Consider the following 12,672-nt stretch of genomic DNA (forward strand, 5'->3'; position numbering starts at 1 on the left):
CTATTATTTATTCCTCCTCCTGTCACATGCCTACTGCTTTAGTAACAAGTCAAACAACAGTAGCGCCGTTTGCACATTTGTCTGCGCATTTCCGTTATTTGTTTCCAAGCCCTTATACACTCCTGGAAATGGAAAAAAGAACACATTGACACCGGTTTGTCAGACCCACCATACTTGCTCCGGACACTGCGAGAGGGCTGTACAAGCAATGATCACACGCACGGCACAGCGGACACACCAGGAACCGCGGTGTTGGCCGTCGAATGGCGCTAGCTGCGCAGCATTTGTGCACCGCCGCCGTCAGTGTCAGCCAGTTTGCCGTGGCATACGGAGCTCCATCGCAGTCTTTAACACTGGTAGTATGCCGCGACAGCGTGGACGTGAACCGTATGTGCAGTTGACGGACTTTGAGCGAGGGCGTATAGTGGGCATGCGGGAGGCCGGGTGGACGTACCGCCGAATTGCTCAACACGTGGGGCGTGAGGTCTCCACAGTACATCGATGTTGTCGCCAGTGGTCGGCGGAAGGTGCACGTGCCCGTCGACCTGGGACCGGACCGCAGCGACGCACGGATGCACGCCAAGACCGTAGGATCCTACGCAGTGCCGTAGGGGACCGCACCGCCACTTCCCAGCAAATTAGGGACACTGTTGCTCCTGGGGTATCGGCGAGGACCATTCGCAACCGTTTCCATGAAGCTGGGCTACGGTCCCGCACACCGTTAGGCCGTCTTCCGCTCACGCCCCAACATCGTGCAGCCCGCCTCCAGTGGTGTCGCGACAGGCGTGAATGGAGGGACGAATGGAGACGTGTCATCTTCAGCGATGAGAGTCGCTTCTGCCTTGGTGCCAATGATGGTCGTATGCATGTTTGGCGCCGTGCAGGTGAGCGCCACAATCAGGACTGCATACGACCGAGGCGCACAGGGCCAACACCCGGCATCATGGTGTGGGGAGCGATCTCCTACACTGGCCGTACACCACTGGTGATCGTCGAGGGGACACTGAATAGTGCACGGTACATCCAAACCGTCATCGAACCCATCGTTCTACCATTCCTAGACCGGCAAGGGAACTTGCTGTTCCAACAGGACAATGCACGTCCGCATGTATCCCGTGCCACCCAACGTGCTCTAGAAGGTGTAAGTCAACTACCCTGGCCAGCAAGATCTCCGGATCTGTCCCCCATTGAGCATGTTTGGGACTGGATGAAGCGTCGCCTCACGCGGTCTGCACGTCCAGCACGAACGCTGGTCCAACTGAGGCGCCAGGTGGAAATGGCATGGCAAGCCGTTCCACAGGACTACATCCAGCATCTCTACGATTGTCTCCATGGGAGAATAGCAGCCTGCATTGCTGCGAAAGGTGGATATACACTGTACTAGTGCCGACATTGTGCATGCTCTGTTGCCTGTGTCTATGTGCCTGTGGTTCTGTCAGTGTGATCATGTGATGTATCTGACCCCAGGAATGTGTCAATAAAGTTTCCCCTTCCTGGGACAATGAATTCACGGTGTTCTTATTTCAATTTCCAGGAGTGTATTTTCGAAGCTTCTCTCGACGTCCACAATCAGTAGGAGGTTATTCTAAGTTTTGTTTACACTTCCAACGTTAAATATTAAATGAAAATTACTTGCCGGTATTTGAACTCTTTCTGAATTGAAACAGGCGGCAAAGTAAGAGAAAAGGATTGAAATTAAAAACAGGGAGAATCTATTCAGCGATAGATGTAACACACAAATACTACTTCTCATATAATGTATCCTCGCACGGTGCAAAGAAAAATTGTACAGAACTAGGGAAAATTGTAGTGTTACTTTGTGACAGGAAAGTGTGTTATGATCAGGAATGAAACTGGCATAAACAAGCAAAAAAGAGAATGCGGCTAAAAATATAGGTAAAAATTAAAAGAAGGATGGAGTCTGACGATAAAACAAATCCAAGACTGAATGAAGAACATGAATAACAACAGAGAAGGTAGGAAAAAGAAGAACTTGTCAAAGAACGTTGAAAAAAGTATGGAGATGATTACGTTGTTTAGAAAGCCGTAGTAATTAGTTCTTGACGAAGAGAGAAGAAATTCTAGCTTCTTTTCATCGTTCCGCGCATATAGTAAAGTCTGTTAGTACTTTCGTAATAAACTGAGATGCGCCATTAATTCCGTAGCTATAGATGGGATGCAGCATACCAGTTGAGCAACATAAATTTGACACCGGTAACAGATACGCCCTAAAACCTCGCATTAATCCACTCCAGGCACGTTTCACGCGAGGGAAGTAATTACTCCATTTGTACACCATTTTGCGGCTGCGCCGTCATTGTGCCGACGCGGCCGACTGGCTATGGTGACACTCCCGCGCTAACTCGATAAAGTTCACAATGGCGATAACAAACGTGCGGTGGCGAGAGCCGCTAGAAAAGCTAGATAGCTGCCGATTCAATTCGCTATGTGAGCGGCGACTCGGTTGGGCCGCAAACAACGCTTTTGTAACACAATAAATTAACCGAGTTAACGCGGGCCTGCCAATCGAATGCGATGATTATCTGCGTAAATGCGATCGAATGAGGCGTCCGTTGTTCATTTCGTCAGTGTCGAAGAGATCTGAAAGTGCAAGGCCATCCGCTCTGCATGAGTTCCGTGCATCGCCGCGATGTTACAGCACCAATGTTTCTTTATGGAGAGCTCCTTAGCAAAGATTTTTGAAACAGTTAAATAATACTACCACGATTTTAGGGAAAGAATATTTTTCTCTGACGAAGAGTGCCACACAGCTGATATATACAGGCAGAAATCTACGTCTACTGGATGTTTCCGTAAGAGTGTGAGAGGTGGCATGAGCCCCCTGTCATATTTCAATCTTACTCTGAATAATTCGATTTTCGACTCTAATCGCATGCGGTAAAAAGTCGCTATTCCTTGACACGCGGACTTCCCACGCAGCATCTCTCGTCACCCGGGTGATCCGGTGACAGGCGGGTACTGCTGATCTTGAAAGGTTAAGCCGACAGGTTGGAGGGAGTCGAGTGGATGCTTTTCAGACGCCCACATTGTCATAAGAGCGGCGGCGACACGCCCACAGGGGCCTGACGGAGCGGCTGGGCTAGAGATTCCGTTACTTCGCAGAAACATAGTGGAAACACTTTCTGGCGGGCTACCAGCGAGGCATGGTAATGACTGGTGTTCCCAGGCAGTCTTGGCGGGCAAATTCCCGCGTTTTCTGCAAAATCATAACTGTGATTGGCTTGCTCATGGAATAGCTTCGTGACGCAGCAAAATCGGCGCAGAAATTGGCGCCAAGTATCTCCATTGGTGGACTAGTACTGCGTTGGCAATAGAGGGGAATTTTCCGCCGGTTTTCGAGTTCCTTATTGGAACGTTTAACCATGACCACTGTCGAGGGGGCGGGAATGTTCTGTGTTCGGCTTGTACGGGTGCTCTTGAGAGGGTCGGCTCTCGCCTTTCGGTCAGAGTAGGTTACAAGACAGCTCTAGCTGCTCTCAACACCCTGCCTTCCGTTGGCTGTCTAATCTGCTTTCATTTAACTGTAACTGTTTGACGAAGTTGCTGAAGCTTCGACTTCAATGTAACTTTCCGAGTACAGTTGGCAATTGAGCGTCCTATGTTGTCCGCCTTGAGCAGTTTTGGCTAAAGTTGACTTTACCGGAGTTACTGTGTGACTTCTCTGGTTAAAATCACTCACTGTACTGTCAGTAATTGTGTAGCGAGCTTTCTTCGTCTCCCTCAGAGGCGTATTTGTGTTGCTAGGAAGTCTTTAGTCTGGAACAACCAGACCAGGAGAATTTTTTTTGGCTATGCTCACGAAATTATCATCACCACGACGGGACGTCAAAGCAACCAGCCATCGCCTCCGGTGTGCCAGATAGTGTCCTTGCAGTTAAGAAGACAACTTGGTAGTGTATGTCCGCTGCACCAGCAGATTAGGGTATTTACCTATGTGACAATCAGAGCTCAGCAGAGCGTGCCTGTTCCCGTCCTTTCTAACTTCGTTCTGTCTTGGGTGTTCATTGTGTGAGTTCTCACTACTGTAGCAGCAATTAATGTTGGGTTGGCTGGGTGTTTCTCTTAAGATTTGAGTTGTAAGGAATTGGCTCCACATACCACTTTGTCATAAATGTCACAATCTAGTTTATGGACAACTTCACTTTCACAGCACTTATTTGAGTATCCAATTTGATGTATTGTAAATGTTTCATGTGTTTTGTTTATTATTTTGAGTTTAGTCGTAATAAATCAAATTGGTATTTTGGACAGGACTTTCATTCTGTTAATCGGTAGAGCAACCCTTTCATTTCTTACCACGTTAATGAAACTTTCCTTTATCTAATTAATTTCTATTCAATTAAATTATTGCAGGTGCCAAACTCTTTTCTGCTCCACTTACAGGGTCGATTCCAGTCAGTTCGCATTTCTTCTTAATCTATGTGCAACAGCAAAAGTTGGTGTTAGAAAAGGGGGGGGGGGGCTTAGAGCATCATTTCCATATGAAGATTCTAGAAGAATTTAGTGCTAAATACACTGCTAGCCCCGGCACCTCGCAAGTGTGCAAAAACGTGACAGGACACAGAGAATGCTCCACTGAACAATTTGAGGGAGCCTGGGGTCGGAGAGATCTGGAAGAAAACTTGTCTACCACTTTGTCTACCATTATTATGTCCGGCTTATTTACAACTAACGCGCGTACAAGTTTACACGTATTGTGCTGTTTATTTACATGTACATTCTTTATTTCCTGCAAGGAAAGAAGGCGGACGAGTCTGATTACTGGGAAGTCATGATGCAAGTTTTGTTTACTTTGCTTGTCCATAAGGTGGCTGTGTTGTATTGTCTCCTTGGCTGCTTGTGAGAGGCCAGCCGCTTTACTTTCTGTCATTTTGTTTTACGATATGTAAACGGAACACTAGGGACAAAAGACTACAGCCCTGTCTGAGACACTTTCGTTCTTGATCTTCCATTCGCATAATTCCCCCTCGATTCATGTAAATATTATACACTAATCAATCAGAACATTATGATCACGCCGGCCGGTCTGGCCAAGCGGTTCTAGGCGCTACAGTGTGGAACCGCGCGACCGCTACGGTCGCAGGTTCAAGTCCTGATGCGGGCATGGATCTGTGTGATGTCCTTAGGTTAGTTACGTTTAAGTAGTTCTAAGTTCCAGGGGACTGATGATCTCAGCAGTTACGTCCCATAGTGCTCAGAGTCATTTGAACCATTTTGACCCATTATGACCACCTACCTAAGAGCCGAGATGTCCACCTTTGGCCCAGAAAATAGAACCTGCGGGTCATGCCTTGAAAACCGTTGAGGCCTTTTGAAAGGTCTCTGTTGGATTCCTTTCATGTTAATTTCTCAAATCTGTTGTCATTTACGGCATACATTCCACTTCTAAATTTACTGTGGTGTTTCTGACTATCTGGAAGGAGACTGAGCAGTGAAACGTTTTACTTTCACACATAAACAAGAACGATCTGTCACACTACTACACTTTAAAACACAGTTTATATGTAATTCATGTCACACAGTCTCATACAGAACCTACATCCGCTTTCTTTTATATACTGTATATGATAAGATACTGTCATCCCCCATCCCTTCTGTGTGAAAGAATGAATGAGCAAATGTATTTCTGGTTGCATGCTTGATGGTAGCAGACAAGCCTGTCTGCTAGAGAACAGTAGGACCAACGTCGAAACAGGTAGCTACGCTTTCTAGAAGCAAAGAGGTTTCTATTCTTAGTATGGTCCTGTCCATCCCTTGTCATGTTGGTACAGGAAACTGCCCCTCTGGTCACTTCCATTTGTGTTTGTGGGGAACCCCTCAGGAGGGACCCACGGCAGTCTGACCGCAGCGAGCATCTGAAGTGGTAAGATCTCCGGCTAAGCGCGTGTCTGCTAAGTTCTTAGGACAATAGATTTCTTAAGTTCAGCCTAACTAAAAATTTAGTCACCTTTATTTCAGGTTTAGCTCTAAAATATCTAATGTTATCTTAAATTGCAACGCAGTGTATTCGAGTGTGAAGTTCAGAATATCTTCTGGTAGTTGCTTTGTCACTACTTTGTGAGTAAAGTGGAACCACGTGTTGATCAGTAACTCTAAGATCATCAATCTTAAATGCGAATGTGCATGAGATTATAACGTCTCATCTTGACAATATTTTTCAATACAGAAACTTTTCTTTATGTTCAACCCACGTGGGCTGTACGTTGTGAGACCAGTACCACGTGCTTATACAATTGTTTGACCCATCAGGTTAATAGTAAGACGATAGTAACCAGTTCGAGGTTTGTCTTTTGTAAATTGCTTTTCGATCTAATTTATTTTAACTATCAAAATTATTGTGGAGTTACACTGTTTGTGTAAACCAAGTTGACCACGTGAAGCATGTGGTGTAATCATCAAAGTAGCCCTCAGCTATTCTTTTCGGGAAGATTTCACAGAGCGTTAGTACGAATTTAGTATACCAGTGAATGGTAATTACATGACGGACAGGATTGTGCTACGAACATAACTTCTTTGGGTGAAAATGGAATCGCTTGGTTGTGGTTAATTTCCTCTTGCATGTGTTTCAACGTTCTTCGTGTGTTATTTTATGAATGCAGTGTTGTATGCAGTGTCCCAATCTTGGCTCCATATTTGATGTGTTCTGTAAGATTACAAACTCACATTGTCACAATCCTAAATAGGGCACGAGTTTAGTTGTGAATCAAGTTTAATACGCTGAAATTTCAGTGATCAGTGTTAAAATAAATTTCCAAATTTAACCTGATTTATTTATTTTTATTTAAATTCTCTTACATATATATATATATATATATATATATATATATATATATATATATATATATATATATCACTGGTTGTCGTATGATGATTAAAAGATTATAATTAATGTTAGTCTGGTTGGGAATTTGGTAAGCTAGACTGGATACCTGGTGAAACAGTTGCTCAGTAATGCAAGGTTAACTTCCCCAGACAGCTCACAGCTTTTAACCCGCTTTTATTGTCTATCAGCACCGCTTTCATAGCAAATTAATGCAACAACATTACACATGATGACCCTGTTATGTGATTCCGCTAGACTCTGGAATCTCTGAAACATTAGATTGCGAGCGTTGTATAGTCTTAATTTTTTTACCTGCAGCACTCAAACAACTTCTGTGTTGTTTCTGAGCAGACTTTCAAAAGATTCACGGCGTTATTGAGCGGCTTTGTGTTGTGTTGTCTTGTTTTGTTTTCTATACTTGTGTGTTTTGTGTGTGTGTGTGTGTGTGTGTGTGTGTGTGTGGGTGGGTGTATTTTTTTTCCGCTTGTAAATTGCACTGACTTCTATCAAAGACATAAATTTGTTTTACATGTGAAAAAGTGCGTTCTAGGTTGGGTACCTTTCATGTGACTGTCGTGATTTTTGGGGGATACATTTATTCTGATTAGTGTGTTGCGTACAGGGTATAAATTGAACTAATGCAGACATGTAACCAAGCTAAAAGTAGGCGGTCCAACAACTTAAGCAACATGGACCATGGTGATAATTTGATTTCGAATAGTAACGCGTCGGACGGTTCCGAAAATGCAATGGGGACTACTTTAGAAGAAATGCTAAACAGGATGAACGGGCTCACATCAGAGCCAGAAATTAATTTGCCTCCAACTAACCAAATTCATTTGGCAGAACTCATGAAAGCCTTATTGCAACAAAATAAAGAAAACGCAGAGAAATCTGAAAAATGGATCCGAGAGCTAGGCGATCAAATGATGCAGAAATCTAAAAAATCGATCCGCGAGCTAGGCCAACAAATAGACAAAAAACTAATCCAGCAGACAAATAAAGTCGACAAGTCGATGCAGAGAGTGTCCGATGATATCTCAAAAAAGAATAAACAATCTGGCAAGTGAAATAAAAAGTGATATGATGAAAAAATTAGGCCGTACATTTGAACAAATCGATGATCGTCTGCAAGCCTTAGAACAGGGCAGGCGGAGGCGCGATGCGGAATCGAAAGAGAGCGAGGAACAGCTACTTAGGAATTTCTAAGCGCTGAGAGAAGATTGCCAAAGGGAACGCCAGCAGGTACTCTCCAGGGTTCAGGAGGCAGAAACGCATCGTCCCGCGTCCGTTAGCAACACAGTAGCAGACAACAGTCAAGCGATTCACGCACTCGAACAGCAAGTAGAACAATTGAAGCAGACTGGGGCGGAGGACAACAGACAAATACATGATAAGATTGCGGCATTAGCGGACATCGTAGGCGCGATGAAGGTGACGGAGAGCGATAACAGTACTATACCGGCAGCGGTCGCAGAGACCGAAGAAGTGAGTTCGCTTCTTAGATTTCAGAAGGGACAGTTCGAAGTGAACAGGCGGCACAGAGCTGTAACAGGCGAATTACAAGAACGCGTGGCGCATCTGGAAAGCAGCATGGGGTGTGATTCCGAACTCGCCAATAGCACTAAAAATAGCTGTACGAACAGTGCAGAGAGGGACTCCGGCCACGAGGGAGATTTTGACGACAGGGAAGAATGTAATTTGAGGGGCAGACATGAGACAAATAGAAACATACAAGGGCCTCGCTGGGAGGAAATGCGGGGATTTGATTTCAAACATTTCCTTACGGTGAGAAAGTCTGAGATATTTCGAAATTCGCAAAAAGAATACATCCACGAGCATGGCTCGAGCAATTTGAGTTCTGTCTTCCCCCCGACTGGGCAAGTTGACATAGAATATATGTGTGGCTATTTGGAAGGCGAACCGGCGATTCGCATGAGGTCGGCAGCCCGTCACTGCAACTCCACTCGGGAGTTTCGACAAGCCTTTCTGTCCGCCTATTGGTCGGAAGCGGCACAAGATAGGGTCAAGCATGGCATAATTATGCTGCCAAATTTGAACCAGTCTGGTTTCGGCAGCCCAGCACGCCTATTCGACCACATGCTGCAGGCAAATCAATTTCTATCCGACCCATACGGGCCTGCGGAACTAATTAGGATATGCATCACCAAATTGCCGATGCACTTGCGCCACGTCATTCTTGCGGGACGATGCAAAGAGGACGTGGAAACGTTTAAGACACTTCTCCAAGAGTTGGAATACAATACAGGACAATGCCCGCCTAATCAGGCACAAAGTTATTACGGGGCACAGCAGCGCGATCGCAGTCGTGGCCGTAGTACTAATCAACGGCGTGACTGGTCGTCGCGACGCGAATGGAACAATAATCGGGACTGGCCGTATAGAAACTGGGGTACAGTCGCGAACACAGGTGGAACAACGGAAATGATCGAGGACGTGGACAGGATCGTGAACGCAACAGTTACGGCAACCAGAATCTATACTACGGTGAACACGGTGGGAATAGGACTGTAGGCGGAGCACCTCATGATGTTGAAATTCGGCCGGCTAACCCTAGACATAATCCAGCAAATGGAAATGAACAAAACCGGCAATGACAAACGATCAGCGCAGAAGACGCCCAATCGGAACAAATGAGCGACATGACAAATGAGTGCATAGGGTACATAGAGAGGGAAGATATTAGAGAGGACTTGTTGCAAGAAACTACGAGTGCTAAAATTTAGGGAAAAAATCCAGTCGTGACAGTTGCAGCAAACGAAATATGTTTTAAGTGTGTCATTGACACTGGAAGCCCTTTCTCGATAGTGAGCGAGGCAGCATTTCAAAAATGCGAAGGGACTGGGACTTGGCCCGTTTTTCAAGTACGAGGAATAAAGGTGAAGGGCACAATCTACGGTAAGAGCGTAGAAATCCGAAGGCAGACTCGGCTTAATTTTACCTGCCAGGGAAGAGAGTTTGAGTACAACTTCTTTGTGCTCCCAATGCTGAATGTGGCAATTATTTTAGGAAATGACTTCATGAATGCCCACCATGCAGTAATTGACATGGGTGGAGGAGTAATGACAGTTCAAGTTGGGGATCAGCAAATTAATTTAGTATTTGATGAATGCATATTGCGTGCCGAGTCAGAAATTAGTTGCCTAAAATTTCAAGCTCAAACCGAGTCGCAACCCAGACTGGAGCTACTCGTGAACTACGTAAGTGAGTCGTACTGTACGTCTGGTGAGCAGGGGAAAGATGTTTTTGCTGATGCACTGAGAAAGAGCATCGCGAGTGTCACAACCACGGACAGGGAAAAGGAGAAATTGTATTGCCTACTTAGGAATCATGAACGGGTATTTTCTGAGACTCCGGGGGCGATAAAGTGTTTTACTTACCAATTCAGTGTACGTGACCATCAGAAGTTTTCTGTTAGACCATACCCTATTCCCGTGGCGTATAAAGCCCAGGTGGGGAAGGAAATAAACAAGATGTTAGAACAAGGAATAATTGAGCGGGCAGTAAGCTCGTACAACTCACCCTTGCTTGTCGTACCAAAACGCGATAACTCGGTTCGTTTGGTACTAGACTCGAGACAGATAAACACAATTATTATGTCGGAAACGGACAGGCCTGAGAGCCTTGAGGAACTCTTACAACGTTTCCACGGCGTAAAGGTACTATCATCTGTCGACCTCCGTTCGAGTTTTTGGCAAATCGTGCTACACCCATCTTGCAGATTGTATACAGCGTTCCTGTGTTATGGAAATTGTTTCCTATTCCGGCGTCTCCCGTTTGGACTAAACGTCTCATCAGCTGCTTTTATAAGGGGATTAAATAGCATTTTGCCTGATGATTTGAAACAGCGAGGGACAATTTACGTGGACGACATATTAATTGCGAAAAAGTCGTGGGAGGATCATAATGACGTTCTGAACAGACTACTGGATGTTTTTGAGAAGGCAGGTGTAACAGTCAACTTAGATAAGTCACAGTTCGGACGAGAAAACATAAAATTCTTAGGCCATATTGTCTCAGCAAATGGAATACAACCTGAACCGGAGAAAATTGCGGCGATAGCGGAGTGTGCAATGCCGACAAATAAAAAACGGTTGCGAGCTTTCTTAGGCCTGTGTAATTTTTATAAGCGATTTATAAATTTTAGTGTACTTGGTACACCCCGTCTATGTGGACTAACAGGGAAGAACGCTTTGTGGGTCTGGGATCAAGAGGCACAGGATGAATTTTATAAATTGAAAAAGGCATTGGTAGAGGCTCCCATCCTCGTGCATCCCGACCTGACACAAGAATTCTGTTTAATGACGGACAGTTCCTTGTCAGGATTAGGTGCGGTACTGTTTCAGACGGAAGGAAATGATGATATTACAACTTGGAAAACAATCTCGTTTGGGAGCAGGGTGCTCTCTCGATGTGAAAAAAATTATTCCGTGACAGAACTCGAAGCACTCGCGATAGTTTGGGCATTCAAAAAATGTAGGTATTTCTTATTTGGGAGGACCACCAGGGTGTACACTGACCATCGTGCACTCCAATTTCTGATGAGCACAAAAATCCCGCATGGGAGACTAGGACGCTGGGCACTATACCTACAGGAATATAATTTCACTGTAGAATACATTCCGGGACAGAAAAATGTAATTGCTGACGCTTTATCGCGCATTCCTATAGGTTTGGTTCACACAGAAGAAGGGGAACTCGGTGAAAATAATTTTAGCATCCTATACTTACAGAATGTAGCGTTCGAGAAATTTGTTACCACCTCTTTAAGGAGTATAGCGGACGAACAGGATAAGGACGCAGTATTGAAAGATATAAAGAAGAAGTGGGAGGACAAGGAGAATGTAGGAATACGCCAGTACTACTTAGTGAGCAATAGAATACTATTCAAGAAACGAGCCCCGGACGACTCCAGATGGGTGTTGGTGATTCCGGAGGAACTCGTAAACAAAATTATATGGTACATACATTTGAGTTATGGTCACTTCGGTGCACAGCAATGTTGTGAAAAACTGAAGGAGACATGCTATTTTAATAACATGCTACGCCGTATTCGTTGTGTACTTAGTGTGTGCGGACCTTGTCAGCGAGCAAAGGCGGCCACAGTGACGTATGCTGCATCATTGCACCCGATAATACCAAGCAAACTTTGTGACCTCGCGGCCGTGGATCTATTTGGGCCACTAATACGATCTAAAGCAGGTTTTGCATATGTTTTCGTAGCGGTGGAGCTAACCTCCAAGTTTGTGTGTCTGACTCCGCTGAGGCGAGCCACAGGAAGGGCAGTGGCAACTGCATTTGCAAAGCAGTTTCTGCATGATGTTGGGCGTGTGAAAAGGGTTATCTCGGATAATAGACCACAATTTAGATCGCAATACTGGCAGCGGATGCTTCGAAGGACAAGAATTAAACCTATATATATATATATATATATATATATATATATATATATATATATATATATATATATATATATATATATATATATATATATATATATATATATATATATATATATATATATATATATTTCACCCCAGCTCGAACCCCAGTGAGCGTATTATGCGTGAATTAGGAAAATTATGTAGGTTATACTGCAGTCGTGATCACCAATCGTGGGACATACGCATAAAAGGATTTCAGAACATAATTAATGAGTTGCCAGATACGTCAACAAAGCTTCCGCCAATCACTGTGCTAAAAAACAAGGAGCCCCTGAGCAAAATCAAAGAGGTGGTGCCTTGGCCACTAGAGCCGAGACTACGCCGGAACGCAATTGTTGACTTAGCTTTACGCAACATCAAGCG

Source organism: Schistocerca nitens, chromosome 1, assembly GCF_023898315.1.
Source record: "Schistocerca nitens isolate TAMUIC-IGC-003100 chromosome 1, iqSchNite1.1, whole genome shotgun sequence".
NCBI lineage: Eukaryota > Metazoa > Arthropoda > Insecta > Orthoptera > Acrididae > Schistocerca > Schistocerca nitens.